The following is a 27046-nucleotide window of genomic DNA, read 5'->3' on the forward strand; positions in this document are numbered from 1 at the left end:
GCAGCACCCCCCCGTGTACAGCACCCGGTGTCAAAAGGTCTCCGGAACGCAATATCGACGAATAACCACTTAATTGTATCGATGTCTTTGCTGCTCACTTCTGATTGTGCGAATTACCTATAGCCGGATACAAATTAAGGAAAAAGCTGTTTTCCCTTCACAGAACCCCCTTCCAGCCAATGGCGTCGGCCGATCCTCACGAATCTGCTAGCGTGACAATGCAGGGTGTGGCAGATGAAAGGGCACAGTCTCCTCCCTGCATTGTCGGGGATAGCCCGTTTCCTGCATTGTCCTGCCACTCCCTGTATTGCCACGCTGCTCAGGCTAGCAGGGTCATGAGAATATGGGCCGACACCGTTGGCTGGAAGGCGGTCCTTTGACGGGGAAGAGCAGCTTTTCCTTGATTTGTATCCAGACTTGTAGTCCGCCCTTAGATATGAATCGATGGCCTCTGTATATTAGGTCAGCTTCCTCGAAAAAACAGCCAGTTAGCTGTGATATATGCATGCCAGAAATACTGACCTTTTCCGGTTACAACCGGATTTCAAAAAGAAATGATTTCGGCGTATGCTTTTATCCGTGTTTTCCCGTTTAAACCGAAATTTACAATCCTCGGTTACAACGTGCACTGACATCGCGCAGTCGACGGGCGTCGTAATAATGCGGCCGCCGGGCTTCGATTCCGCGTCCTTGAGATGGGCAGTCGAACGCCAAAGCAGTGGAACGCCGCATCGCGGCGGGAAACAAACCGAAAGAAGTGTTCGTGCAATAACAAACACTGTGTCCACACACAGACAGGCAGTCCCGGCTCGCCCAACCGCACACATATTCCAGGCGGAGAAGAGAAGGATAAGGTATCCAGGTAAATGAAGGCGACACAGCAGGCTGCTGCCAATAGCAACAAACGGAACGGGGAGGGGGGAGGGGGGGGCGACGGCGGCGGTCCCCAGACCACCCGCGTCGCCGCACGTGACGGGTTGTGTCCTTGTCCTTCAAAGAGCATCCTGCTCGCTTCGCCCACCACATCTTGTGTCGTGCCACTACAGCCCCCCCCCCCCCCCCCCTCCTCTCTCTCTGCGTTCTCCCATGTGGCTCTCTCTCGACATCTGCTGCTGCCAGAGCACACCGTCGTACTTATCCCGCACTTTATCCAAACAACGTATGGACCTCCTTCACCCGGCGACGTCACGAAGATGCGGTGGCGCTGATGTCAGCAGCGACTTTCGCATGGTAGGCAAAACAGCTACGGCCAGCCGGTGCCTACCGCAGCTGCTGTAGCTACCGGCGGCTACATATCATGCCTGCGCACTGCAGAAGCCGCATGTATTGATCAGCTGCGTCACTGTTCGATCCACGTAGTAGCATAAAAGGAAATTTAAATTAGCCCAGATAGGCTCCTCGCGATAAATACCGCATTAGTAAAGTGGCGAACGGGGAATGGGCCGCGGTACTAAAGCGCGAAGCTGGGAGTCGATCGGCACTGCCACTCAATGTGCTTAATAGCATGTAAGTTACTGCGTTCATTCACCTGCACATCAGCATAGTACGCTTATAACTGCGCAATGAAAAAAAGCACGTATGTAGCTGCGCACGCATTTATCACCTTGAGCCGGTGTGCGCGGGGCCCCCGCCGGCAGGTTCACTCGCTCCCAAGGAATGCGTTCTTTTGTTAACAGCACAGCATGTTTTAATGACACGTTTTATGGCATTTGATATTTACTAGAAAGTGTTTCTTAATATGACAGACGTAATTATTTGATTCGAGTAGAAAGAAGTCTGGTAAGTTCATGCGCGGTCACGTTGGCTTGCTTAGAATAGCGTACCTTAAGTGTGCTAAAAGCCATATGCTTTTTCATTGCATCATGCATGTGTCATGTTTCATGATGCAGTCCATGACCGCGAAGCTTGTTTGGAAAGAAGCAGCCGCAGGCGTGCTACTAACAGACGTGTCGAGATTGAGAGGGGGTGCGGCAATGAAAAGTATTTTTGTTATTTATGCACGCGATATGAAACTAAATTTGGTGCAAATATGAAATTGCTACGCTAGTTTCGGCAATGCCTTTTATTTTTAGCTATACCTGGTGCAGTTCTTGGGTAATTATAATTAACACCCTCGTCAAGTCACCTCAAGGTCCTAACTAATGTTTATACAAAGCCTTGTTCTTGGTTTATGGTTTATGGGGGTTTAGCGTCCCAAAGCGAATCAGGCTATGAGGGACGCCGTAGTGAAGGGCTCCGGAAATTTCGACCACCTGGGGTTCTTTAACGCGCACTGACATCGCACAGTACACGGGCCTCTAGAATTTCACCTCCATCGAAATTCGATCGCCGCGGCCGGAATCGAACCCGCGTCTTTCGGGCCGGCAGCCGAGCGCCGTAACCACTCAGCCACCGCGGCGGCTAAAGCCTTCTTCTGTATATGACGCTATTACTTCTTTTTTAGATGATCATGTACTTATGCATGCATAGTTATGTGAAAACGTTTCTTACAAAAATAACGGACATAATACTGCACCTGTAGGAAAAAAAAATCGAGAGATAAATTACATTCCTCAACGTCTCAGGAATCGTTTGGGACAAATAGAATGATTCTATTTTCATGCGTTACGAGATTACGAAGGTGTGAGTGATACCAATCGCAGAAAATGTGAAAGGTCAGAAAACGAACCTTATAATTAACGTTTATTTCCTCGTTTTTGGCCTCTTCGCTTGCGCTTTGGTCAAATAAATGCGGCCCTGAACACAAAGAAAGCCTCAAAGGAATTACCTCACAATTTTCGACGACACCGCATCTCGAAAGAGTACTTTATAAATTTCTACTGAATATTTTGCTATAATTTTTCGTCACGAAACAGAACACCCCAGGGCTAAGAAAAAAAATAATTCCAGAAATCAAAAATTTTCACCAAATCGACCAATTTAACAAGGGGAGAAGTCGGCCTGGCTGGTGCGTGATCCTGCGGATAAAAACAGCGCTTAAGCGGGACAGCCAGAGGAGAATAAGTACACTACGCTGTCCCCACTTTTCGCACAGCACGACACCTACGTATGTCAGCAGACGGTGAGCGCACGTCTGCTCCGCCGAAAGATCGCCAGCACATCCTCTCACTACTGTCTCAAAGCAAAATCATTCTGGCTAGAGCAGAGTGCCAAAAACTTCCTATTTTATTCAATGCCTAGCGTAGAAATCAACGGCAGAAACACTTTGTTTACTACTAACCATATATACAATACACAATGGCGAACTATTTCTCTGAATACACCGCACGTGGCCAACGCGAGCTCGTGTACTTCAAGAAATTACTAAGCTGTAAACATCAACCATTATGTTATTCGCAGAAGCTGAAAGCGCGCCTACAAGCCTTGAAAACCCGCGCTCAACAGCTGTCCGCGACGACACTCCCTGGTCTTTTGCCTACCACGAGCTCGCTAGCGACTGCAGCGCCACCTCGTTTATTTACAAACATGCAGGAGGTCCATACACACACACAAGAGCACCGTGAGACAGGTCTTAAGCGGTGTGCCGGACCCAGTTTGGTCTAGTAGCTGCGGTACATGCAGTTAAATTCTGGCACTCGCGAGGCCAGTCGAAAAGTCTGGATGCCCTACAGTTACAGACAGACGCTCGTGAACACTCTTTTCAACGTTTCCACGAATCGCCTATATAGGCAGGCGTACGGCGCAAAGCTGAAGCTATAGGTTTCAAGCGAGCTTTTGCAACGTTCGAACGCAAGTGCACGCACAAGAACTCACCGCGGCAGACGCCAACAGGGATAGGCACTGCCGACCGCGAACAAAAAAACCAACCAAACAAACAAAAAAGAGACGGTAGAGGTAAAAAAAAAAAACAAATATTTACAGTGCGGGACTGCGAGGGACCGGTGAAACGACTCTGCCGTCTTCATCCCACGCGGAGCACACTAGAAGCCGAGTCGAAGTAATTCCGCAGACCGGCTTTCTCTACAAACACGTGCACACAGCACTACGCGACAGAAGACGGCGGAAACGTGTACGGCATTGAAATAATAATAAAAATAAAGACACCTGGCCGCGATGAATCGGCGTAGCGTATACACACAGTCTAGACAAGTCGCTCGGGCGAAACATCCGCAGACGAACAAATGACGCTCGTTAGCGAGGCCCACAGGGGTATACAGTACATAGGCGATACCCATCACGACCATCTGCACTGTCTATAATATATATATATATATATATATATATATATATATATATTATATATATATATATATATATATATATATATATATATATAATATATAGAGAGAGAGAGAGAGAGAGAGAGAGAGTGCGGAAGAGGAACTCGTGCACCCAATAGAAGACAGGACAATTAATAACGCTGTCAGATCCCAACTCCTCCCCCACACCACTCTTTCCCCACCTTCGACATTGGGGGACATCACGCGCGTTACTATAGAAAAGGAGAACGCGCGCGCAGATATACGTCGCCGCCATAAAGTCGATGTGGAGGCGTACCGTATAACGAAGTACACCGCCGCACACGGAGAGGTTCGCGTCAACAGAGAGAGGATTGCGCGAGCGACAGCCAAGGTCGACATGTATACGTCGGACGTGCTTTATCTCTCTCTCTCTCACTGGATCAGGGCGAAGCCGACAGCTGCTGCTCTCGAGATACACGCGTGCGCGACAGTGTGTGACAAAAACGGCGGGAAAAACTCGGCTTCCATTCACCGCAGCGACGGTGCGTACGTCACAGCTCCCCGGGATTATAAATTTATGATGGACACTGGCGTTTCCTTTAGGCTTTTTTTTTTTCAGGGGCTCTAAAGAGCTTTGCATACATTAACAGCGTTTTCTGGAAATGCTCTGCTCTGCAGCTAGTAGCGATGTTTTTTTTTTCTTTTTCCTTCAGCACTCCACATATTGCCACAAGCATGCTAGTGCTTTTTCATGTTGTCTATAGCGAGTAGTAAATAATGCTTCTGAACACACTTGGTAGAGGACTATACCTTGGACAGACTCGTGATGAGAGATTCCGCCACCCGTAATAACAGTTCAGAGTCAATCTTCGAAAAAAAAAAAGGAAGGAATATGATCACCCGATACGATTCATCTGACACACGCCGGATATCCAATGTTAAAATGTCCAACCACGGCGAAGCTTTGCACGAAATTTGCACATGCTTGCAGAAAAACAACCGTTGGCGTTGTGCACCGTGGAGGTTACAACTGGCTTCCTTGTGGCCTGCACAGACTTTACGAGGGAAAAAGAGTTTTTCTCTTCTTTTTTGACCAGAAATGGCGATCTGCTCACGGCAGGAGGGTGTACCGCTACAGCCTAATTATGGTCACATGGAGAGCAGTATTTACAGCTCTTTCACCCTGAGCCGCATTTAAGAAAAAAAAAAACACGGGTTGGAGGTTACACCTCGTCAGCTCCTGTTTTTTACGACCAAGCGTCTTCAAGAAATGCGCTGTGAAAACAAGGACCGCCCCTTCTTCGGCCCACTCAGAGAACATGCATCCTCAGCGGTCATCTAGCGGTGTAAGAGGGAGTTCAGGCCTGCGACATGCTACTCCAACAACCAGGGCGACGTATAGCCTATACCCCACAGGAAAGCGGCGCACATACAACTAACTACCTATGCACAAGCCGCCTTTCCCTCCGTACAGCCGTCGCTGGCCAGGTCGCACGGAAGCCGCGAATCTCGCCGCGGGGCACCGGCCAATTAAGAGAGGCCGCCGCCTCGAGCACGTAACACGCACGCAAGTCTGCGCACGCATACACGCAACGAGGAAAACGCCGCCGAAGCGCTGCCCACGCGCGGCCGGCCTTGTAAGTAAGGCACGCGGGATGCACTGCTCACTCTCTCTCTCGACGCGGACATCAACGAGACGGACGAGGAGAGGAAGGGACGAGCAAGCCTGCTTCGCGCCACGGGGCGACGACGACGAGGGAGGGGCGGGGCAGCCCAATCACGTCCGAAGGGTGGTGGAGCCCACGCACATGTGCACACCTCGTTTTCCACATCGCCTGCTTCCTCGTGTACAGATTATCACTTTTACTCATCATCATCATCGCCAGCCAGACTACACCCGCTGCAGGGCAAAGGCCTTGCCCCACGTCTCTGAAATCAACCCTGTCCTTTGCAAGCTGCTGCTACCGTATGCCTGCAAACTTCTTGATCTCATCCGCCCACCTAACCTTCTTCCACGCCCTGCTACTCTTGCCTTCTCTTGGAATCCACTCCGTTACCCTCAAGGACCAGCGGTTATCTTGCCTCCGCAGTACATGCCCTGTCCAAGCCCATTTCTCTCTTATGATTTCGACTAGGATGTCATTAACACGCGTTTGTTCCCTCACCAACTCTGCCCGCTTCCGGTCTCTTCACGTTACACCTGTCATTGTTCTTTCCATAGCGTTGTCCTTAACTTAAGCTCAACCCTTTTCGTTGGCCTCCACGTTTCTGCCCCAAAGGTGAGTACCGGTAAGGTACAGCTGTTGTACACTTTCCTCCCGAGGGATATTGGTACTCACTTTTACTGTCATCTCATCAATGCTGTGGTTAACACTGGCGATGACCAGGAGGAGGAGCACAATGCAGGTCATATTCGAAGCAGCGCAAGGACGGTACACAGCAAGGAGACGACACGAGCGCTGACTCAAGCTCTTTTTCGTATTTTGTTTCTCGATCGTGCTGTTCCCAACCCTACATTGTGCACAACGAAGTTCGTGTCAGAACTCGTGGCGTCTCCTTGCTGTGTCCCGTCCTTGCGCTGTTTCGAATACGACCGGTGACCAACAAGCCCTATTCGCAGCACTTGAGGAGGCGGGTATGCAAAGGGCTTATCCTGGATCACTATCTTCACCGCGATGACTGGGCAGTGGAGTTTCTCTGCAGTCAAAGATGCCGCTGTCGCGTCTCGCCAAACCAATAGCCCGAGTACACCTCTCGTCCAGTGGAGGTCTTACGCAGGCGGGCTCTGGGGGCACGCGGTTCACGGGGCTCAGTACGCGACCGCTCTCGAGTCAGCTCGTACATTTAACAGGAGGAACGAACGCATGAGGTGCACCATTCTCAGCTGTATACTATAGCCGGATATAAGTCAAGAACGCAGCGGCTTTTCCCCGTCAAAGGACCCCTTTCCAGCCAAGGGTGTCGACTGTTTCCCATGAATTGGCTAGAGTGACAATGCAGGGAATGGCGGATGAAAGGGGATAGTCCCCTCGCTCCATGCTAGCGGATGGTCCCACCCTGCATAGTCAAGCAAGTCCCTGCATTGTCATGCTAGCAGGGTCACGAGAATCGGCCGACGCCATTGGCTGGAAGGGGATCTTCAGACGGGGAAAAGCCGCTTTTTTCTTGGCTTGTATCACACTATAGCGGTCAACTTTCTGTGGCACTGCAGCAGAGGCTAAGCAGGAAAGGGCAGGAGACGGGCCTTTGTCCCCGCGCCATTGGGGACCTACTGAAAGTTTCCATAAGGCGAGTCCCATATATTTTCATATGGATTATATGGAGTCAGCATGGAGTGTATGGAGCCGGTATGGATTATATGAAAAGCGCGTATGGGAACTTACGGACACAATACGAATGCATATTTGATGGAAGCTATATAGAAAATATATGAAAGTTTATAGACTGGATGCATGCAAAAAACAAAACAAAAAAACGTGCGGATGTCCATATATTTTTCCACATGATACAGACTCCATATCCGATGGAACGTTTAGCAGGGCCGGTTTGTTCGTTGTTCGGAGTATAGCGGTGCGGAGGGGTAAACTTTGAGAGGACGGTGCAGGGTCGCTACAGCTGACGCAGCCTACTCCCAACAGCACGGAGACAAAGGCCCGTCTCCTTCCTAGCCTCGGCTGTAGTGCCACAGAAAGCTGACCGCGAGTGTAGCGCCAAAACCCGGGACAGTCAGACGGGCGCGATCGCGCAGGCACATAGCGTCCCAATAATCCGCGAGTGCGTGGCTCGAGAACTGACACCGGCTGGGCGTCGTCAGATAGAGGAGGGAAGACAGCAGGACGCACCCCCCCCCCCCCTCCCCTCTCGAAGGATAATAAACACCATCGTCCACGCCTCGTGGAGAAGTGAGGCGCCAACACGTCATCCTCCGCGCGAGGATTGAGCGACGCCACGCATCTCGCTCGCTCGGCGGTCGACGCGACTTCTGGAACACATCCGGAGCGGCGGTACCACGTGATCGGCTTTGCCGGCAGCGCCGAAGAATGATGAGAAAGGGCCCAGGAGTCGGGAGGAGCGTGCCAACGGAGGTGGAAACGAAATTCGCAAAAACAAAGCAAAACAAATTCGGGGACCTGAGGGACGCTCCACTGTTGAAGAGAAAAAAAAATTCATTTGCGCTTAAGTCTGCCTATCAGCGGAAATGCGAAAGCCTGTCGCCTCTCTCTCTATTTTTTTTTTCATTTATTACCTTCCTTTTATATTTTTCTTTAGTTTTACGTGTTTTTATTTTTAGTTTATTTTTATTGTAAAGTTTGCTTTGCTATTACATTCATCTTTGCCTTTTTATTTTCCGTTTATCTTAATTTTCTTCCCATTCCGTTTGATTGGCGGGTGGAGCGGACACCTCTTGTACACGTTTCCTGCGGACAGGTCTTGCGCACACTCATGAGCCAAGAAAGGCTTTCGCCTTAAAAAAAGGCTGGATCATCATTTGGGAAGGGCTGCGTGAGAAGCAAGTCCCCGTATTGACGCTTTGAAGTGCAGCCAGACGGTGGAATCAAGCTATGAAAGGCGATAATGAAGGCACAGAACCAAACGTATTTCGGGATTTTTCTCGACGGCTCACTATGAACGTGCACGGCGAAGTTAACTGCACCGTTGTCGAGCAACTAACGGCTGATTAGTGTAACGGAGTTCCAATTGGGACAGCGCCTCAGCAGCCGCGCGCTGTTTAAAGTAGGCTGACTGAATCTGACTACTTTAACAACTAGCTGATTATCAGATTCACTCAAACGCCTATGGATTTTGCAGTTGCAGTAAGACAGGGCGCACGCTCACATCTGGGTAAGCCAATGCATATATGCTTCTTTACTACTGCGATACAATTCGATGCAGACGAATAATCGGTACAGTTACCCGCTGGATCGAGCTTCTCTCCTTTCACCCGGACTTCACCCGGATTTTACACGAAGTGGGACCAACGGCGACAAGGGAGGGGGATTTCTCCAAGTGGTTGAGCAACAACTCTAAGAGCAGGAGCCTTCAACGGTTCCTGCATAAGAACAGCTGACATGATTTCCTTTAATTAGTGTGCAGCGAACCCAAATTATGCCTTTATGGCAAGTGTGCGAAATAAAAAAAAACTACCACGTACGAGGCGGATGCTATAGGAGCTAAGAGGGCACTCTATACCGACTGTCCCGCACGTGTCTGTTGATATATCTGTTTCGTTCATGCGCTGCTAACCATCACGCTCACCTGAACCTGCTAGCCTGACAACGAGTTTTATGACAGCCTGTTTATAACCACAGATCTCCACGACGGACCAGCGCAGAGTGGAAATAATGCTTGTCATGGGGGTGCTGATATTGCTGCATACAAACAGCGCGAGGACGCTGGGTTGTTCCTAGAAATGCGCCAACTCGACTAACACTATAGTATAGGCTTTGGCAAGCCGAACTCCGCGCAAGAAGGCGCTGAACGCCTGAACGGCTGCATACGTACTTCTGCAAGCAACTGACTAACACGAAACGTGTTGTGCACTTACGTTCAGGGGTGTCTCGACGAACGTCTTTTCGAAACCAGACGCGGACCTTCCTCGTGGGACGCATCGGGGTCAGGGGTACGTAGCAGACAACCTCACCCGCACAGAGGCGCACTTCGACGCAAACTGTCCGTCAAGTCTGCTAGCCCCTACCAGATATACCACACCCTCTTCCTCGCACGCAGTCAAAAAAAGCTCGCGTGTCCTATTATAGACGCTGAGATGACAAGACCACGACCTCGCGCATCGTGCAAGCGGCGAAACTTGCCACTGGCTTTCACAGGTTCCAAAAAATCCGGGCTCAGAATTTGGGGTGCGTGCCGATTGTCGCGTCATCTACGGGCAGACAGAGAAACTAGACAACTCTAAGAAAGACGCCGAAACCACGCGCGCTTCTCCAATCGGCTGCGCACAGAGAGGGCGCGTACGCCTGCCAGCTCCCGCAGAACCCGTCACAAGACAGATGGCCTCATCTCGAGGGCGCAGTTTTCGTAACTGGCGCAGCCATTAAAGGAATCGGCACGACCACCACCTGCCCGATTCTCTTTACCTTTTCTGTAACTTTATTTGTTTTTTTTTCTTCTGGGGCGTGCGGCACGCAGCTGGTTGGTTCCCCCCGAAGATGACGGACAGACGAGCGTCACGACCGTGCCGTGCGCGCGAAAGCCAACGAGGCGTGGCGGCGGCAGCGGCGATCATGGCCGGGCGCCACATGAGCTGCCCATCAAGCAGGGTACGCGCGACGTTCGAAAATGGCGGCCGCGTCGTGCCTTGCCACTCAGGCCGCGCTACGGCGGCCCACGCAGACGGATGGGTGCACGAGGCGCCATCGTGAGCGATGACGAGGGTGCCGAGGAAAGCAGACGATATATCGGCGCACGACGCTTTTCAGGCACCTCCTGCGCACCGACCGTGTAAGGCAACGAGGCCACCGCGGAAAGCAAAAATATCAGCAGAGGCCGATTTTTAGGCTTCAGTTTGACTTCTGCAAGTGCGGCGGCGCAGACGAGTCCATGCGAAGAGGAGGCTACACAAGAGGACCGCAATGTCAACATTCCCGAGAATACTTAGGCAGTCCTATGTTAGTTCTACCCGGCCATGAAGCATTGCAGTCCCCCTTGCAGAATACCACCTCTGCGTTCTAGATGTTGCTGTGTGTCTACGGGTAAGCAATTACCCCCCCCCCCCCCCCTTGTAACGGTATACAGGCCTGCTTGCAAGGAGAGGGACCGATACAAGGATTGATATTCGCACCTTGTAACGCCTGGCTCCGGAGCCTAACTGTATCTCTTCTTGCGTGAAACAACTTAAATTGCGTCTACTTATAGTTTGGAAATAGAAAAAGTGTGGATATTTTTCAAAGTTTAAACCGCTTATGCATGCCGTATGACGTATATAACAGGGCGAATCTATAGTCAAGCAAAATATCGAGCTAGAAACATTTCTGCCCATTGGAGTTGCACTTTCCTGACCTCTTATTTTCTGCGCCACCATGCGTAGATATGGCTATATATACTACTGCCGTCTGACCGACCCAAAAGTGCACAAGACGTCACAAGGGGAAGTCACAGCAGACCTCGTTAACAGGCATATCACGCGAGGCAGCTAGGATTGCGCTATACCAATTCCGTCGGTGGCGTCACTCGCCTTATACGAAACAAGAACGTATACGAGCACAAATGCTGCACAGGTATACGGATAGGAAGGGGTATATGCTCATTAACGACGTTCGGACGGGCCTCTGGTATATAAGGGGCGCCGTACAGGGAGCAGACGATAAGGCTGAAAGGCGCCCACGCAAACGACGCCGCCAGCGTCGACAGCGGGGCGGTGTGCAGACGACGGCGGTCGATCGAGAAAACGAAGACGGCGCCGAGAGTGTAAGTCTGTATTGTACGCGTCAGATAAAAGCATAAAAATGGAAACCAAGCTTCTCAAATATATGCTCTGAACCATTTCTTATAGGTAAAGGAAATGAGGGACTCGTTTTGACAAACTTATGAAGGGAGCCAACAGTCACCGAAACCAAGGTGCATAGGGGAATGTTTCAATTTTTTTTATGTGTTGTGCTAATCAGTGGGATAATAATACTTCGATTAGACTATCACTTAAAGAAAATTACTTATAAGGCAGCAGAAAAAACAACCATGCCGCCGGTGGGATCCGAACCCACGACCTCCGAATATCACAAGTTTGTCAAACGAGCCCCTCGTTTTCCTTTACCTTATATATATATATATATATATATATATATATATATATATATATATATATATATATATATATATATATATATATATATATATATATATATATATATATATATATAGGTTGCGTTGGCTCCGCAGAATAAAGATTTAAGAGAAGTGGGCACTTCTACAGACACTTTTATTTATCAACGTTTCGACCGCGGTGCGGTCTTCTACAGTCCTGAAGAAGACCGCACCGCGGTCGAAACGTTGATAAATAAAAGTGTCTTTGTAGAAGTGCCCACTTCTCTTAAATCTATATATATATATTAAATCTATATATATATACATACATATATATATATATATATATATATATATATATATATATATATGTTGCGTTGGCTCCGCAGAATAAAGATTTAAGAGAAGTGGGCACTTCTACAGACACTTTTATTTATCAACGTTTCGACCGCGGTGCGGTCTTCTACAGTCCTGAAGAAGACCGCACCGCGGTCGAAACGTTGATAAATAAAAGTGTCTTTGTAGAAGTGCCCACTTCTCTTAAATCTATATATATATATATATATATATATATATATATATATATATATATATATATATATATATATATATATATATATATATATAGTGCGTGATTTCCTTGTAAAACTGGTCTATAGACTATAGACTTCTGATAGACTGCATTGCCTTCCTATAGATATTTCCCTTTGCGTATTCACAGCCTATAGACGCTCTATAGAGAAAAGTCTACTAAAAGTGTACAGCCATAAATGTATAGATTGTCTATAGAATGTCCATTGGATTGGTATTGCCTATAGATTATTCTCTAAGATTTGTGTATAGACATTTATAGACATTATAGACAAAAGCTTATAGACTGTCCAAAGAAATTCTTGTAAGGGATTGTAACGATCGAGGCTGCAGAGAAAACCAGCTGCGCGATCGTGTCGGCCATTCAAGCAGGCACGAACGGCGACACGTGCTTCGCGGGAATTTCGTGCCTGCCAAAAGTAAATTATTCTCTCTTTCATCTTACTTCGCTCCATTACTCTTTCCCCTCAGTCTGGGGCGCTCCGTCCCGAAGCGCGCAATGGCGCTGGGAAGAGAATATTAGAAGGCTTCGCTTGACGAGTACGCGCGTGGCCCGATTGCGTCACATGCATGCCTTGTCCAAACAGAGAAGACCGCGCACAGCAGGCGCTCGGAGGAGATTGAAAAGATCTATTCTGATCGAAGGAGCCTGCGTACGCCTCTTGTTCCAGCGGTTTTGAGCCACGGGGATTCAGGGAAACGAATGTTATTCCGTTGAATCGGCAGTTCGATACAGCTGGGAGCTGGAAATGGGATTTCCAGGGGGGCTGCCTTCACAGGCGGACGTGAAGCTGCGGCTTTGCATGCGTCGCGAGCAGAGGTGAGGCCATTCGTACACGTGGTGCTTATGCTATATCCTCAATACGCGCGTTACAAGGTATTCCTGTTTTAACACGCATTCTATAAATACGTTTTATACAAGGTTCTTGGTTTATTTTAACGGCTGTCAAGTTTCAATAGACAGCAAACATACACATAGAAAAAAAAACGGCCGTGGCTTAGCTTGGTTAAGCCTGGTGATTGCGAAGCAATAGTGTGTTATTCTCGGATCAGCTGGTAGTATGGCTGATGGTAGTCTTGGGTTATGCTGTTTCCACAGAGGAGGTTGCACGTTGTCGCCGAGCTGCATACTGGGCACGCCGCTTAGAAAGTCGTTCTTCTTCCGTCTCCGTAGCTTGCTGATGCTTCCTCTTTGCATTCTGCCGAGCTGCCTTGTTCGTAGGCACCATCGTAACATCTGGCTGTATGACTGCCTTGGCGAGAGGAGCGGAGCTGTTTTATACAGCTGGTGTGACGTCACACCGACTGTAGCGCCCCTGGTGAGAGGAGCGGGAGTTAGGCCGCCGTTGGTGGCTACCGCCTCGCCTCGCGACGGCGTGAGATGGGGCCCCGTTTTTACACAGCTGGCGTGACGTCACTCTAGGTCACGTGGTGTGACGTCACGCAGCGAGGTCACGCTAAAGGTCAATGGTGCCTACCACCGCCTCGCCACGGAACGGGCTGAAGTGCGACCTAAAGTAGTATTGCTTCGCAATAAAAAAAGAACTACCTTGCCGCCAAAAGGTGCTATGCTTGCTTTCTGTCAGAGAGTCCTCGTTGTATGCGCGTGTTTAGTTAAGTTTAGTTCATATTGCTGAAAGCCACGTCTCATAACTTCGGCACCCTCTGCCAACTTCCGTTTCTTTTTTTTTTCTAATTCCCCGCAAAATGCCGCGAAGAAAGAGACGAGACGAAGTCAAGGGACATGCAGCCGCCTGAAGAGAGAGATAATAAGGAAAGAGGGAAGACAGCACAGGCACGGACACGACAGCGCGACCGGACAGCTAGCGTGGCCACACCTGTCCCCGCAGAGAGCATTATTAAACGCCCCGAGGCCGCACACAGGCAGCGCCTCTCAAAGGCGTCTTCTCGGCGGGTTATTAAGAGCAGAGAGGACACAGAGAAAAGGAAAGAAGGAAACAAGGTGGAAAGAAAACAGAGAGGAAGTGGAGAAAGGAGGAAGCATCGTTCGAGCGAGGCCCTTCATGGCGAGAGGCGCCGGGTCACCGAGAAGTTCAAGGCTGTGTACGCACACCACCACCACCACCACCATACAAGGGACACACATAACCGAGTGAAAAAAAGGCAAAGGCTGGCTGGGGATGGGGAGGGTGGGGCTCTTGCCTTGCGCTCCTTCGCGGTTCGTTTGCTGCCGCGTAAAAGGCGCGCTTCGCGTACTATACTACTACTACTACTACTATAGTACTACTACAGGCTCAGCGTCAGCGCACCGCGTCCGGCGCGAAAGTGACGCCGTGTCGAATGTATAAACGGCGAGCCGAAAGAGTTTGTTTTACCGAGATTTGTTTGTTTGTTTGTTTGTTTGTTTGTTACGCGCGCATTTGCGAAACACGTGCGTGTCGAGCGAGGAAGGACTCCGCCCATCTGCCAAGGCGGCCGCGCGTCTTTCGGGCTCCGCTGGCGCGCGCGTATACGGTGCGCGGAATTATTGGAGCTCACTCACGAGACTGTTTCTGGCACTGCCGACGAAGGCTGGTGCGAGTCCGTCGATGCAAGACAAACAGCTGTGGACGATGACCGAATACCCGTTAATAACCGGAAGAATGGGATTCTGTGGTTAAACCTTTCTGACGCGTTACCTACAGTGAAATATTAGTGAGTGTTTAATACTTATACGTAAGTAAGTAACGTTTGAGTGCTTGTGCAAAAAGGCAGCATTGATTACTATTAAATTTAGTTAGACAGCGCGACGAAGCAGTTGGAACGTCGAGGCGTGGTCCATGCTATTCTGTCCGCGTCTGCGTATACATGTAACCGAAAGACCAACGTAGTTATACTATAGCGCAAGGTCAAAGCCTGAATCAGGGTCCGCCAACCGATGTTCGAGTCTCGAAAATGGCACAAATGAAACCAACTTAACTTCAAAACGGTAAACTCACGAAACCCCGTATTTCCAGGCGATTAGCGTGCATAAACACCGCACCAGATAATGACGTTGGATCTGTTCGCGCCATCTGCACTTCCCGCCAACACCTGGGCCCATCATATACCTGAAAATATACTACGCAGGAAGACACGCCCTTATAAAAGTTTTGGTTTCGTTTATGGGAGCTTAACGTCCGAAAGCAAATCAGGCTATGAGAGACGCCGTAGTGAAGGGCTCCGGAAATTTCGACCACCTGGGGTTCGTTAACGTGCACTGACATCGCACAGCACACGGGCCTCTAGAAATTCGCCATCGAAATGCTACCGCCGCGGCCGCGATCGAACCCGCGTCTTTCGGTCAGCAGCCGATCGAGCGCCATAACCACTGAGCCACCGCGGCGGCTACCGTTATAAAACTGGTCTATAGACAGTCTATAGACTTCTTACAGACTGCATTGCCTTCTTATAGATATTTCCTTATAAACGTGTATGGCCATACATCTATCGATTGTCTATAAACTGTCATACGTTACGTATTTCCTATAGACTATTCTCTAGGATTTGTCTACAGACAGTCTATAGACGTTACAGACAGAATAATATCCACAGCCATACAGACTGCCTCAAGTAATTTTTGTAAGGGGCCAGCTCACACGATGCAATGAATGCAGGCGACAAGCTGCCGCCTATGCACCGGAATTTCCCAGAGCCTCACAGGTTTGTCACGTCCTCCGCTCGCAATTCCTGTTGCACGGATTGGCTCCGGTTCTAGAAAGCACTCGCATGCGAATAAGAACGGGAGATTTCTCTGTCGGTTTCCGGAAAAGGACGCGTTCATGGCTGTATATAGCAGCGAACAAAGCCTTAAGAATGCTAACATCGAACGGGTAACGATACCAAGAAACACGAACATGTTTCACAGTTAACCATACCGTTAAAAATTAACGAGAAAAAAGACGCCCTGCTATTACATAATCCAGATATAAACTTCGGTGGTCCGGGTTCGAACCCTGGACCACGACGAATTTTTCTTCAACTACGAAGTTTCTGAGAAGGCTGTATAGCTTTCCTTTGTAGTCGTATGGCTGTTCTTGGGTGGATTAATGCCTATGAGTAATTACTCCCTTATTACAAATATACTCCACCTTGGGGGATTCCTCTAAACATTTAACCAACACTTCGCACGGCGGTTTCGTCCGAGTATTAAACCAGTGGCGACATTTACTTAACGCAAAGATTAGCAAGCAATCCTCGAAAAAGCTAAAATCAAAAATTTTAAATTGCCAAATCCACAGCGCGACATCTCGGAAGCGTTTCGAGCCGTGCGGGGTGAGGTCGCGAGAACGACTTCGCTACCGGGAAAAAGAAAGAAGACAACTTGGCGCTAATGAGGCGAACGAAAAAAAAAAAATTATTTTCACAGGCGCAGTCTCCAAAGCGCCACTGCATATTCTCCAAGCGCTATAGCTGCCACGGGCGAATTACAGTCCCGTCCAAACCCTGTGTCGCAATCAAGGAAGCGGCTGTGGCGCGTTCTTCGAATAACGAACTTAGCTGTGTGTTTTATTTTTTTTCTTTTTACTGCAGGAAGGCGTCGCCGTCAAAAATTCGATTACTTAACAGCTCACGAAAAAATAAAGAGAAACACCGAATATGCGCAGCAAGAAATTCTCCCAAAGCCTGACAGCCGTGTGATGCGGTACGCGAGGCGTAATTTACGACTGCCGTTGTTTTAAATCCTTTGCTTTCATTTCTTCCTAGGCCTCGGGCAGACAGAACGAAACGCCGCCATCTCCGTAATGACCGTCGCAATTCTCAAGAAACGTCGGGAGGTCGGCCGCGCGCGCGCTATACAGCGGAAGATTGGACTAAAAAAAGAAAAAAAAACCAGAACGCTACACAACTGATGAGGTGGGCACAGTGTGATTGCGCCGTGAGAATGAACCCCGCATTAACGAGAACGACCCGGCCGCGACTGTGAACGTTAAAAAAAAATAATAATTTCACGGCGCGTTTTCGAGCATTTAGAAATATACACAAATACACAAGCGCGCGCAGGCGCACTGATTCAAATTTAATGCTGCACGTGTAATTCGAAAGCGCATTCGGAACACTGGGGATCCATGTATCTGTTCCGGGCAGCGTCCAGGACGAGAATGAAATTGTCTAAATTCGGATTACCTTCGCGTACTAATCACCCCTTTGCTGTTATGCCGTGCACAACGAGAGTTTGTTTTTAATATCAGTTCGATCCTCCCGAACTCTATTGATGAACAGGATAATCCTAACTGTACGATTTCATGCGACAAATATTCCGCAGAGAGTTTTCACTGCTGGGGTACAATTCCGGTCAAAATTTACACGAGTGTGCGGGGGAAAAAATATTTTTGGCGTGGGCAAGTAATCCAGCCGCCTGAAATGTGTCAAGGTACGAGGGGTACGCGCGTTCTCTATCTGTTCTATTAAACTAAGGCGTGTAAACTACCGGGCTGGTTAACTAATATTCAATAGTTACCTTTTTAACTATTACTGTTAGGCTCCTTAATTACTGAGAGGCATGTAGCCTAAGGTAAGTAATATCCATGCCAGTTTTTGGAATTTCGAAAACGCGGTTACCCTCGGCGCGCCGCGGCCCAGCAAATCTTGGCTGCACCGTGTCAAAATACATGCTCTCTCCCAAAGCTTGCAGACAAAGCAGCCTCTCCAGCGCACGTAACTCGTCGAAATAGCCAAAATTTGTTGGCTCACATCGCCGAGGCCCGGGTAACCGCGTTTTCGAAATTCCCGAAAACTGGTATGGATATTACTTACGGTGCGCTACATGCCTCTCAGTAATTAAGGAGCCTAACTGTAATAGTTAAAAAGTTAAACTATTGAATATTAGTTAACCAGCCTGTCAGCGGACCGGGTCAGGCAGAAGACTGCCGTCAGCCGGGCCGCATAGCTCAAGGACCAACACCACATGAACATTTAGACCGTGGGTGGGGTCGAGCAAGACCCGAGGGGTGCGGGCCTCGAATTCTCTCGCTAAATAACGTTTTACCACCACCACCCCCACCTGTTAGTTAACACGTCTTAGCTGCATTCTAATGTACTACATCGCTGACAATGTTATGGCGAAAAAACCACCCTTCAAATCAAAAAGCCCATTTTTACAAATTATGTGAGCTCTCGGTGAAACACCCTGTATGTATGCTTTTCACAAAGCCTGCATACATAGACGCAGGCAGGCATATACATCCAGCTGGGTGCATGCGTTGCATTCCGTGAACCGAAAGCGCAGTCGTAATTCTCGCGTTTTACGCTTCCCGTCCGCTCACACCTCACCGGTCCACGCAGTCCACCGCCCTTGTCGTCGGGGAAGAGTTCTCGAAAGGCTGCAACTTAAAGAGGCGCGTTTTCCACAAAGCGGCGGTCGTGTATATATCTACCGTTATGTATAATACACTCGACGCTTAGCTGGAAGCCCGAGCAAGCGTAACCGCGGGGCGGATTGCGCGGACACACGCAAAGCGAATTAGCGAAGAAAGCAACCCGAGAAGCGGGAATTCGGAGGAGCCGAAATCCGGCTTCTGGGCAGTTTTAGGCGCAGCGGAGAGAAATATGAGAGCGCTCTGGCGGGGCCGCGCCCACAGAGAAAAATAGTGCACGGGCCACGTTCGGACGTGACTTCTTCGTCGGCCGGCTATGGACACACAGCGGCGACCGCAAAGGGGAGATGCCCGTGGCTGCGTCGCACACGGCTAGAAGCGTCCCCGCCCCTAATGTGGCGAAGAAGAAGAAGAAAAAGAATAGAAAAGGTGGAGCATGGCCCGTCTATAACGGGCGCAGCGACCAGGAAAAAAAACAAAAAAAACGACTTCTCTTTGAAGGAACGCCGACGGCGCGACCGCAATCCGCTCCAAGCACGCTTCCCAATTCTGCGCGGGGCTCTGAAGCTCATTTTTAGGCAGAAAAAAGTACAAGAATATAAAGAGCTGAGCTAGGAGCAAATCCCGAATGACTGCCACCACTCCATGGGCTTTGTGAAGAGACGCTGAGAAGCCCGTTGCCATTTGTTTTTTTTTTTTTTATGGCTGACCAGGTTGTCACCGTGCAGCTCAAGAAAATATGATACGATCCGGGAAAATATGCAACGGGTTCCGCGCAGACACATACCCTGTCCCCACATTCGAACGTGTTCTGCTGACCGGGCGCTCTTCTCCCGCAACGAGCAACCCAAACAGAGGAGTGGATAGCACGAAGAAACGAGAGAAAAAAAGAGAAGCGCCGTTACAACAACGCGAACAAGATCCTGGTCAGCTGAGGTGCTGCGATTAGCCTGCCACTGGGTCCACGCATTGGACGCCACACTCTAAACACGAATACTCCTATAAGCGAGTAAAAAAAAAGACTAAGCTGTCCTTCAGCGCACTCCTTTTTATAAAAATGACTTCACTAGAGGACAGATTACTCACTTTTAACTCCTTTCAGTTTAGAGTGCAGGACCATTTTACGGCGCAAGCTGTATTAATTAAAGCCCTGGTTCTGCGTCCTCGTCCTCTGCGCATGTTCCCGGCATGCTCCATTTCCCCTATAGCCTATAGGGCAGATAGATGCCGGCTCGGGGGCGACCGGACAGTTTAGTAAACCCTGCACACCACCCTGTGGCGAAGAGCAAACTATACGTAACCGAATTCTAACCGCTAACCCGTCTCGGTGGCTGAGTGGTTAGACCGCTCGGCTACTGAGCTGGAGGACCCGGGTTCGAACACGGCCACGGCGGCCGCGTTTCGGTGGAGGCGAAACGCTAAAGGCGCCCGTGCGCTGCGCGTTGCGTCAGAGAACGCTAAAGATCCCCAGGTGGTCGAAATTATTCCGGAGCCCTCCACTACGGCACCTTTTCCTTCCTTTGTTCTTTCACTCCCTCCTTCCTCCATTCCATCATGGCGCGGTTAAGGTCTCCATCGAGAAATGAGACGGCTAAAGCGCCATTTTCTATCTAAATAAAAACATATCCACTCGTTAGAAAAAGGAAAGTGTGTGAGATACGGCGGGCCCGAAAAGTCCGTGAAACCGAGACATGCTTCCGCTCAGATGCGGCGTAGGCCGGAAGAGAAAGAACACCGATAAATGTATCGCCATCATTTGTTCGTTTCGGGCGGAAGTGCTTCCCTCCCGATTCGAAACGAAAGACCACTGCAACGGCGATGGCGAAACGATTGTCGCGCAAACCCCGTCGGCACCGCGCTTCGAGAGAAAAAAAAAAAACGCGTCAAAAAATTGAAGACGGCAGCCACAGCTGTCCATATTGCGGTCAGCCGGCATGACGACTGCCGTAGCTCTTGCTTCGGCTTCTTCCAAACCAGACGATGCTAAGTACGCGATGTAAAAGAAAAAAAATCTCGGTTTGGGCTACAGTTTAATCACTGTAGAGCTTGGGCGAGAACAGGGCAGCTAAACAGCGAGAATAGTGGCGCAGGCCCGCACGTATATAGAACACAACCACGAGTATGTTATTCTTACACCGTGAACACAACGCATCCCCCGTCCTTTCTCCTGCAGGTGTTCATGCAGTTGAGCAGTTTAGCCAGCCTTACAGGTTTCCGTGGGTGCAGTTAAAGGCAGGGGGCGCAGACCGAATGCGGTACACAGTGTTCGCACTGTCAACGTACTGCATTATTTTTCTTTATTTTTCTTTGCCCACACTAATATATGTCAACGCACCGGGCCACAGTGAAACTGCGGTCCATGCTGTCACCAAGTGTCCATAGGCATTTGTCGATAAAGCCTGTCGACTCGCTACAGACAAAGCCTATAGATTACTCTACAGACAATACAAGTCCCATAGACAACCTGCAGGCAATACAGAGATTTATGGCCATACACCTTAAGTATAATACTACTTTATTGTCTATAATAACTCGGTGGACTATGAATAGACAAAAGGAAAAATCAATAGGGAGGCAACTGAGTCTCTAAAAAGTCCAGGGACCACTTCTTTTTTTTTTCTTTCGTGGAAGCTCCCCTCAGCCAGGAAGCCGCTCAATCTTTCCACAAGCATGCGGCTATTTGTTCTTTTTCAGTGGTATCTAAAGGTGGCATTAATCTCAAACTGTTTCACGGGTATCCGCTACATGGGCTGATCACTCTTCGTACCCCGAAGGCGACTGACATTTTTAGACCCCCACTCCCCATCCAGGTCTTTCGCTGTGAGCGGCGGCGGGCTCTCCTTCAAGTGTGTTCCACTTCTGCCGGCGCGGAGCATACCGCGTGCGCATGAGTGCGCGGCTATCGGACTCCAGAGGAGCGTGGGACGAGGCACGCGACAACGGGGGAAACCGTGCCTACGGTATTTCAGAAAAGCGGCGGAAAGGCGGAGGAGGAGAGGCACGTCGCCGGCGCCAAATACGGGGCCGCAGAGGCGCGCCCGCAATACACTGTATAGCTGCAAAGGAAAGCGTCGCTGGGAGAGCTCCTCGTACACAGTCGGGCGCTTTGTGCAGCTGCTGAGCCCGAGGACGCGGGTTTGTGGGGGCCGCATTTCGATGGAGGCGAAATGCGAGATGCCCGTGTGCTGCACTATGTCAGTGTACGTTAAAAATTAAAAAAAAAAACACCCAAGTGGTCGAAATTTATCTGGGGCCCTCCACGACTGCTAGCGCCTTTATACCTCTGGCCTCTTTCGATTCCTCCTCTATTCCTTTTCCCTCATGGTCCAGTTGAGGTGTCCACCGAGAAGTGAGGCAGTGGCAGAACACTGCGTGTACATGCAGCTGACCCCATGCTTGCAATGTGAATGTAATGTGAATGCTTCGTTTTCAGCAGCTTCGCTTACACTGGCATCTTTGTCAACACAATAACCACGCATATGTCGGTCAGCCTGCAGAGTCAGTAATATGCGACACATTCAGAAACTTTGGTGTACTGCTCGATATATATAGTTTACTACGCGACCGGTGGACTGGACTATTGTGAAAAACCGCAACGTGATTCCAATCATGCTTCACCCAACCCTGCTCACAACACAGGCACAGATGTGTACGGGGACGGGACGCCACACCTTCCCCGTAAACACACGGTATTTTCCCTGGTGAAAAAAAGCAAGAGGCAGCTATGCAATACATATCATACCTAAGAGCAGACGCCAGTATATTGGTGGCCTCTTTCCCTTACCGTTACTGCACAGGCTTCCAAGGCGAGCAGGCACCATGCAGAGTGACTCTACCCAACCCCCTTCCCCAAAAAATCATCGCCGCTCGCTGGGGCGGAGGCAAGGACGTTCAGTTCAAACTATAGTTCAAATAAAACCCATTCACTACTCACCCTTACAGGTGGCGCCACACGTTAGAAATGGCGGCACGGACCGTCAGAAGGAGCCGCTATAGACGGGGCGACATGCTTCAGCTCTGAACCAGTCGGGTGGAAATGCACTGCGCCCCGAACGCGGGCCGCTCAGCAGCCGAGGCACTCGCCCTTTTGTCCCATGCCTGTCCGTCTCAATCAATGTGCGTGCGTGTGTGTGTGACATTGTCTGAGCGCGCACACGGGGCCGGCGGCGGTCGCGTGGAGCGGATCCTTGACACCGTCTCCCGCACGTCCACGCGCGCCGGGCGCCCGGCCGCCCCGCCGTTTTTTCGCGCGCTATATGGGCGGCTATATACATAACATGGAGGCGGGCACAGTACTGCGGGAACGCGCACGGCGCTCTGCCCACCACGAGCCGCCCCTGCTGCCTACTGCATACACCGTCGCCCCACATAACTGCGCAAACACAGAGGAAGCCGGGCAGCTGCAGGTCGCCGACTGAATGGGGGGGTTCGAATACATGAGCGCGTTTGCACAGAGGTATACGAGAGAACGTTAGTCGGCTAGTTACGTGGGGGCTATCAGCGCATAACCAACTAAGGCTACACCATGCACGAGGCAACAGCCAGGGTTCAATGCGTCACTGGCCACAGCGCACATAGGAGATGTAAGGAACGAAGGAATGATGGCACGATTAGAAGAATATTTCTCTGTCGGCTTATCATGGGCCAAACGTTTAAATAACTATTCAGTCTAGACCATTAGCGCCTCGGAAAATCTCAACGATACGCGAGGAATCAACGAGATTTTTTTTTTCGAACCAGTAAATTGAAGTGCAAAGATACATGTGATGGTCGCAAAATCGGCGAAAACGCTTTTTTTTTCTTTTCAGTTTTCCGCCGATTCCGACGGCCATAGTCCGGCCAATCACGATTGCCGACCGCCCCATTTCAGCCAACATGCCGACCAATCGCGGGACGCCCCTGTATCCCGTATAAAAATGGTCTATACACTGTCAATGGAGTTATAGATTGTATTGCCTTCCTATGTTCACTTTTGTCTATTCATAGCTTATAGATTGTCTATTCAAAAAGTATTCTAAAAGTGTACGGCCATAAGTCTATGGATCGTCAATAGACTATATAAAATTTGTATTGCCTATAGACTAGTCTATAGGACTTGTCTATAGAAAGTTTATCAAATTTACACACAAAAGACTATGGACAGTCTGCAGGCTGTATCAAGAAAATTTAGTAAAAGTGTACGGCCGTAAGTCTGTAGGTCGTCTATAGACTATAGTCTATAGGGTTTGCCTATAGAAAGTTTACAGACTTTACAGATAAAAAGTCTATGGAGAGTCTATATACTGCCTAAAGCAATTTTTGTAAAAATGTACGGCCATAAGTCTGTAGGATTTGTCTATAGAAAGTTTACAGACTTTACAGAGAAAACTCTATGGACACTCTATAGACAGTCTACAGACTGCCTAAAGAAACTTTTATAAGGACATACACACGTACACAGGTATACGAAAGAACCCGCGCACTCGCGACCCACGAGTTTCTACAGGCAAGCTCTCACTTAAACGACACGGCAGCGTTCAAGAGAGACTGAGCACGTATAGCATGTATGCGTAGCTGCACACACAGCCCCAGGAGTGCGCCCCAGCCGAAGAAAGGACAGAAAACAAAATGAGAGTAGGGCTATAACCGGGACAGGGCCATCGGGGCAGTGAGATCGCGAACCCAAGCAGGAGGTGGGCGGGACAGTGGCGCCATACTGGGACCGACCGTCCCAGATGCGGGATGAAAGAGAATGCCTCCGCACTGTATATGACACTGCTCTCCTGGAACCCCCCCCCCCCCCCCCCCCCACGTCTTTTTTTTTTCGTCTACTCTTACCGATTGTTGTACCCCATTGTATATAGCACTGCGGGCCTGCCTTTTTCCTCGCGAACGTTGCTGCTGTAGGTGGTGGTGCCTAGCTGTCCGTGTACACAGTCGATATATGAACCCCCGTAAACTGCTGCAATGCAACCGTCGCGCGTACACCGAGACACAATGCGTAATGAGAGAGCCGGTCACCTGGTGTGGCGCAGCAGGTCACCAGGAAAGTGGGGCTGCTCCAGGCCCCATGGTCAGCGCTTTTTTTTTTTTTTACAACGATCGCCGCATGCAGGTATGCGGAACTTTCTCGAGGCTATAAACGGCATGGGCGTCGTATGTCCTAGACGAAATCTCCTACCAACATCACCATCATCATCAGCCTGACTACGACCACTGCAGGGCAAAGGCCTCTCCCATGTATCTCCAATTAACCCTGTCCTTTGCCAGCTGCGGCCCACCTCATCCAGGCAAACTGATCAATGTCATCCGCACACATGACTTTGTGCCGCCCCATGCTATACGCTTGCCTTCTCTTACAATCCCTGCCTTCGCATTACATGCCCAGCCCAAGCCCATTTCTTCCCCCTGATTTCAACTAGGATGTCATTAACTCGCATTTGTTCCCTGGCCCATTCTACTCTCGTCCAGTCGTTTAACCTCACACCAACGATTTCTTTTTCTTTTCCACAGCTGCGCACCAACATTCGCCTCTACATAAGACAGCGTTGCCTCAATAGTCAGGAGGTGCATGATTACAGGGGAATGAGCGATATCGCAAACGCGCCATCTGCATCCTTGGAATGCACGTGGGCTTCGGAGAATGGCGCTCCGATCTGGAGCGAGGAGGTGCACTCTTTTTACCTTACCTCGGATGGGAGAGAAAATCTGAAAAATACCCAGCTGTTTGTTCAGGCAATTATCATGCATTTTGGTCTGCCCCATAGAGAACTGTAACTGCGCTGTCTAAACAAAACACTTTGACTCAATTCTACTCTTAAACACGAATATGCCTATATGGGAGTAAAAATGGAAGCAAGCTGTCCTCTAGCACACCCCCTATTGTAAAATGGTGTGCTCTGCTAAAGGAGACAACTTACTGGGTTTTTGCTCCTCTCTGCTTAGAGTGTAATCTCCCAACACTGCTCTCTGTTATAATCTGCTACCGCGTCCTCGCGTTATAGGTCCCAATGCAATTCACCGCTTGCTCGTAAGAAACCACACGCTGACCTTAATTGGCCCAGGGATGCGAGCCGAACAACGATCGCACCCTATATGCAAACACACACACACACACACACACACACACACACACACACACACACACACACACACACACACACACACACACACACACACACACACACACACACACACACACACACACACACACACACACACACACACACACACACACACACACACACACACACACACACACACACACACACACACACACACACACACACACACACACACACACACACACACACACACACACACAACTTTCACTCGCACCAGCGCTCGCTTCGCTGAGAAAAAGCGTCCGGTTGTATACACCGCGGCCCGCCATTAGCCGCAGCCAATTAGAGATACTGGGCCGTGCTCGCACAGCCTCCGCGGGAAGGCGGCTGGAGAAAGACGCCAGCGACGACGCCTCCTCCAAACAATGCGATCACGAGCCTCGTCTCATTCCCCGAGTCCGCGAGCGTCCTTCGGCGTTCATTTGAATACCGCGCACACACACGTATTCTCGCGCGTTTCAGTTCACTCGCGTTCCACCGTGAGAAGACCGCGTGTGTTCACACTCTCTGCTTATGCATATTCGAGCCGCACAGCTTTCGATGCGTTCGAAGAAGCAACGACGCGCGACCTCGACTGCGGGGCCCTGCCTACGGCCATGGGAGTGCCTGCTTCTTTGGCAGATTGAAAAACGCCGGACCTTCCTAGCCTTTACGTATATGCGTATATATATGCCGCGAGGCCGCCGGCCAACAGGATCGACCTGCACGACGAACTTGCGCTGCTTGTCGTGCTTCTCTCTCCCTCTTCCCTTCGCTTATAGAGGGAGCTGTTGAGGCATGACAGCCATGGTTCTAACGGTGTACCCGCTGTGTACGCGGGCGTATAGTATGTCATATCGGAGAACTTTCGGGATATGTTGCTGGTACGTGGACTGGGACTTGTGTACCGATATATTCAACCAGCGCCCGCTATTGCACAAGGAGAGAGAGAGAGAGAGAGAGAGAGAGAGAGAGATAACATTTATAAGCACCCGTCAAAAGGATGATGGGTATCGGAGGCGCAGCTCGGTCCCAGCCATGTCCTCCTCCTCCTCAGCCGTCGGCCGGGATCTCCAGGGTCTCAGCAGCGGCAAGGGCGAGACGGATGACTTGGCGTTGTCCCTGTTCTTCCAGTTCGAGA

General features: G+C 49.9%; 1 protein-coding gene across 15 annotated transcripts in view; it reads right to left on the bottom strand.

The window, feature by feature from the left end:
- The window catches only part of LOC144132821 (echinoderm microtubule-associated protein-like 2), a 176879-nt gene that overhangs the window by 85622 nt on the left and 64211 nt on the right, over positions 1 to 27046 (bottom strand). The window contains exon 1 of one of the 15 annotated variants that reach the window (XM_077665495.1): positions 22758 to 22777. The exons of the other annotated variants lie outside the window; for them this stretch is intronic. The gene's annotated coding sequence lies outside the window, so the exon portion shown is untranslated. Of the gene's footprint in view, positions 1 to 22757; positions 22778 to 27046 lie in introns of those variants that run through there. 15 annotated transcript variants of the gene reach the window in all.

Source organism: Amblyomma americanum, chromosome 5 (genome assembly GCF_052857255.1).
Source record: "Amblyomma americanum isolate KBUSLIRL-KWMA chromosome 5, ASM5285725v1, whole genome shotgun sequence".
Classification (NCBI taxonomy): domain Eukaryota; kingdom Metazoa; phylum Arthropoda; class Arachnida; order Ixodida; family Ixodidae; genus Amblyomma; species Amblyomma americanum.